The sequence below is a fragment of the Sorex araneus genome, chromosome 2, assembly GCF_027595985.1.
Source record: "Sorex araneus isolate mSorAra2 chromosome 2, mSorAra2.pri, whole genome shotgun sequence".
NCBI classification, from domain to species: Eukaryota; Metazoa; Chordata; class Mammalia; order Eulipotyphla; family Soricidae; genus Sorex; species Sorex araneus.
In genome coordinates, this window is record NC_073303.1 from 28,725,592 (window position 1) to 28,730,872 (window position 5,281).

The 5,281-nt window shown below is 40.1% G+C and overlaps 1 pseudogene; it reads right to left on the reverse strand.

Moving 5' to 3' along the window:
- Positions 1-220: 220 nt before the first annotated feature.
- LOC129401611 (SLA class II histocompatibility antigen, DQ haplotype D alpha chain-like) lies at positions 221-3,186 on the reverse strand (annotated as a pseudogene).
- Positions 3,187-5,281: the final 2,095 nt, after the last annotated feature.

Below are 5,281 nucleotides of genomic sequence, written 5' to 3' on the forward strand. Positions count from 1 at the left end.
GGAATCCTCCCAAGTTCTACTACTACTGGAGGTCTACTAGAGCTATAGCCATGGGTGAAATGGAAACCATACAATGCTGTTGACAAAACATGGGGCCATGCGTATGGCAAGAATGCACTCTTTCCATTTGAGCTACATTCCTGGTCAAAATTCTTACAAATATTTTTACAAATATGAATTCTTACAAATTGAATTCTTACCATCATGGATAGGGTGCATCTCATAAGAGCCCTTGAGGCCTAGAGGCACTACCTGAGCGCAGACCTTGGACAATAAAGATGGTGCCTGCCATGATGCCCACAAGGCCCACAGTTAGCCCCAGGGTGCAGATCACACTCTCTGTCACCTCTGACATGGAAGCTTGAATCTCCAATTCTATGAAAAGAAAGGTGTGGGAGTCAGAATAGGAAGTGCTAGTTCATGTCTTCAGGTGTGGGATGGGACAAGAGGGGTGGCATTGATTACAGAGAGACTCAGGGTACAAGGATTTGGGGAGAAAAAGCTACTTGATTTGAAATCCTTGATGTGTTTAAAATGATAGTTGAGCCTTAAAATATACAAGGTAAAGGCAGTATTTGTCAGAGAAAAGCAGATGCTGAAATAGGTAGAACTCACACATACCCCAGTGTTTCAGAAGTGGCTTATTCAGGCCTCAGTGTTCCACCTTGCAACATAAATATCATCCTCAGAAGGGATCAAGGTGAGGTAACTTATCTTGAGGAAGAATTTTTCATCTTTGGTAAGGAAGCTAGTTTCAGCAACACCCTCTTAAACTAACTGTCCATTGCAAAACCGCGTCATGTTGATCACAGAAGGGAAGATGCTGTCCACAAGACAGATGAGGATGTTGGCCTCACTTAGCATTGCATGAAACTTGGGAAGGACAATCACTCCAGGAACCTCTATGGAGAGGAAAAGATTTTTATGACTCTCAAATAGTTCTGTCATGAGGATCTTGTTGTGTCCTGGAGAAGTGTCCCATCATTTCCCTGACTGTGAACGAGCTATTTTCCTCCTTCTCATTGGGAAACAACCAATACTGCATGCACTTTATGTTTATGTTATGCTTTGCTGTAGTTGTACTTGCCAGACCAACCTGAGGGTCAAAACCTCCAATTCACTAAATCCAGATTTCCACCTGATAGTATCCAGTTCCACATAGAACTCTCATCTCCATCAAATTTACAGGTGAACTGGCCAGAGGGACAATAAATCTCATAGAATAGTGCACCATAGCACAAACATGGTCAGTTGATGAGTGTGGGAAAAAACAAAAAGTAGAAAACATAGGAAAAAATTAATAAAATAAACCCCAGGACAAAGAGACTGTCATTCTGCACCTCAATGCTAAAGTGATGCTTTGCATAGGTAAACTCTGGAATTTACCTCCAGTATTATCTCCCCTGTCATCTACAGTGGGTGAATCAAAGAAATGGACTCAAATAATTACTCTCACCCTTAGTAGTTGTCCATCTAAATCCTATTCATCTTTCCATCATATGTGTCCTAAGAAGCACAATTTCACAGGTTTCCTCATTGTTATCCCTTGCATGTCTAATTCATTGCTTGAAATATTGTAAAGCGATAGGAATATAATTACTTTTGGAATTATTCTTCTTTTATCAGAAAAAATGAAATGGACAAATTATCATGATTACAACTTTTTTCCCTAGAGTTTTGTTTGCTTCCCTATGATTTATAAATTTTCTTTCTTAATTCTTTTAAGAATTAATTCAATTAATAACACATACATGATTATTCCTCTCTCCTTAGAACTGAGAAACAACCTTTTCTATTTTCTAGAGGGTCCTTCTTTCCTCCCTCCCTTGCTCCCTCCCTTCCTCTGTCCCTCCCTCCCTCCTTCTCTCCTTTCCTTCTTCTTTCCCTCCCTCTCTCTCTCCCTCCCTCTTCCTCTCCTCTCCTTCCTTCCTTCCTTCCTTCCTTCCTTCCTTCCTTCCTTCCTTCCTTCCTTCCTTCCTTCCTTCCTTCCTTCCTTCCTTCCTCCCACCTGCCCTCCCTTTTTCCCTTCCTCCTTTTCTTTCTTCATTCCTTCATTCTTCCTCTCTCTCTCTGTCTCTCTGTCTCTCTGTCTCTCTGTCTCTCTCTCTGTCTCAGGACAGTACTGGTACTGCTCAGTGCTTATTCCTGCTTTGTATTCCTTGGTGACCTGGGAGACTGAATACAGGTTAGCAACAAGGTAAGCTGCCCCATCAGCTTTATTATCTCTCCAGTCTCCAGTAGGTGCTTTCATAACAGTGGTGAGTCTTAAAGGAACACCCTGATTACTTATCAAATTAAATGTGAAAACATTATTAGTTATCATTATTAGATTTTGGATTTCTTTTATTAGTCACCACTTTTATTTCTCTAGAAGAAGGTTTATACTCTCCTTTTTCTGATGTTGCAGTTATATTCATGGGGAGTTTAGGTGAATTCTGACACTTTTCCATAAGTGAAACAGTACTTACTGAAAACATCAAAGGCCGCCAGTGTGGTTTGATTCCACTCAATGCTTCTAAGTGAAAAATGTATTGATACATAGGATACGTTCACCATTTACTCTTTCCTGTCAGTCTAATTTATTGAGCACCAACAAGGTATAAGACAGTGTGGAGATAAAGGAATCATGAAATCCCATTGATCGTCAAATTTCTCGAACGGTCTCAGTAACTTCTTCATTCGTTCTATCCCTGAGATTTTAGAAGCCTCTCTCTACTTGGCCTTCCCAAAGATGCCGCATTGGATGCTCTTTCAGGGTCAGGGGAATGAGATCTAGTTTTTTACTGTCTTTAGCATATGAATACACCATGGGAAGCTTGCAAGGCTGTAAAGGAGTAAAATACCAATAAGTTTTATCTCTGCCATCCATTTAATTCAAGAAACTTACAGAATGTTGGGAGAGTTAGGAGAGTAAATACAAATATAGTGACCTGTGTTAAGAAGGCATATGTGGTGATATAACATTTTATGAAGGTGAATCTATAGTCTAATAGTCTAATCCAAAAATATGTCCAACTTACTCTTTGGTATTGGAAAGGATCTGTTTCTCATCCTTGTAATATAATTATATTTTAGGATCTTTGACATCTCTAGTATATTTCTGAAGTTTTTACTTACCAATATTTTAGTTAATCTTTCATTAAACATGTTTCTGACAACAATATGACCTCCACCAACAGCCTGCATTGCAATGTCCTGACACCTATCTTTTTATAGTTTATTATCACTCTTCCTTATCCACTATGATTCCCGTAGTCAGTAACTTGTAAGGTCCCAACATATGTTTATTAATTTTATATTGTATCTTTTTGATACAATTTTTAAAACATGGGTATATATAATAATTATTTTCATCTTATATTTGTTCCAAGTTCCCAACTAGTCAGAAATGTCACACTACTCAATTAAATGGAACATTTTGACATTTTATTATTAGTCTCTACCACTGTTTTATAACGTTCATTGTCGTCAATGTCCGGTGGTTCATGCACCATATTCTTTCCACCATTAATCTGAGCAAAAACTAGGGAACAAATAGCATGTCTTTTTTATACTTGAATCCATAAAACAGCATACTGAATACCAAAAAATGGTACATTCGATGTAAACTGTTATTCTTGAGGATCATAAAGATCCTGGGGAAGAGGGCAGGCATGGAGGTAGCAGAAGATATAACTATCAAAATCAGCAGTGATGAGAGTGCATTATGACTTTTGATTACTTATCTCTGTGGTTCTTAAGGGCTTTTTCCTCCATAGAAGTATTAAAAGTCATACTTCATAACCATGTAGGTATAAGGATTCAAGCTTGATTAAACATTAAAATATCTTTAGAGGCAGAAAAATAGTGCAGCAGGTATGGCACTTGTCTTACATGCTGTTGACCTGGGTTTGATCCCAGTCACGCTGAACCCTGCCTGGAGTGATCCTTGAACTCAGAACCAGAAGCCAGCCCTGAACACTGTTGGGTACAGTCAGGTGTGGCCTACAAATTTTAGATTCACTTGGGTTTATCAGTGGTCTCAGCAAAAAACACTACTTTTTTTAATGAAGCTATAAAATTTTTATTAGCTTCAGAGTGTTTGAATATGTCAAAATCCTTAAGTATGATGAAATATAATTTTATATTTTTCAACCCATCGTGCCAACATACTATCCATCTATCTGAATAAGCTGCAGACACATTGCAGTAGACCTGATTAGGAGGGCTCATCATATGTGCATGTTGTGGGGGTATGGTGCCGCCAGCATGGTCAACCTGTACCTGCAGGGCAAGTGCATCCAGTAGTCAGATGGTGCCTTCGGACTTCCTGATATCCCCAAATTTCCACTGTGCCTTTGGCCAGACCCCAACAACTATGGGCTGAGTTTCCCAAGAAATTAAATGGCCCAAAGTTAGGTATGCCCTCTCGGAAAGCCCGGCAAGCTACTGAGACTATCCCACCCTCACGGCAGAGCCTGGCAAACTACCCGTGGCGTATTCAATATGCCAAAAACAGTAACAATAACAGGCCTCATTCCCCTGACCCTGAAAGAGCCCCCAGTATGCCATCGGGCTATGCTAGCACATGAAAGAGATGAATGGAGTCGTTACTGTTGCCCAATTAAGCAAATCAATGATCAATGGGATGACAAGTGACAAGCAACAAAATTAGGTATGTTGGAGCCATACCCACAAACTTCCTCCAGCTCAGCTATACAAGCTCATTTATTGGCCTTATTTCAGAGATCCGTAAATCTCAAAAGAGATAAAAAAGAAAAACAACTCAGTTAAGGCTGGCAGTACAGGGTGCTGAAGGCAAGCAGGCATGCCCTGTAGGATATAAGCCTATAGTTTATTTTTCTGGAAAAGATGGAAACAAGATTCATGATCCAGAGACATACAAAAGAATCTATGAATCGAGAGCTCACTACAGAGAAGCCTCCAACTTTAAGTCAGGCCGATTTCACTGTGTTAAGTCAGACAGGAAAGGTGTCATTTATCCACCTGCCCTCTAAAAACCCTGGTGGCTGCCAATTTCCAGAATCCAATAAGTAGTGCAGGTATGGGGGTTCAGTGATGCAAAGTCCAGGCCTCAAGGGTATAGGGGATGGGCCAGTCCTTCGCATCCCCGGTCCCCTTTGGGACCCTGGAGGCCACGCCCACAAACTGTCTCCAGCTGCTACTTAAGGTTTTTAATTGCCATGATCCAAGACATACAAAATAATCTCTGAAAGGAGCAACACGCTGCAGAGATTTTTTTAAACCTTTTTTTTTTTTTTTTACTTTTTGGGTCACGCCC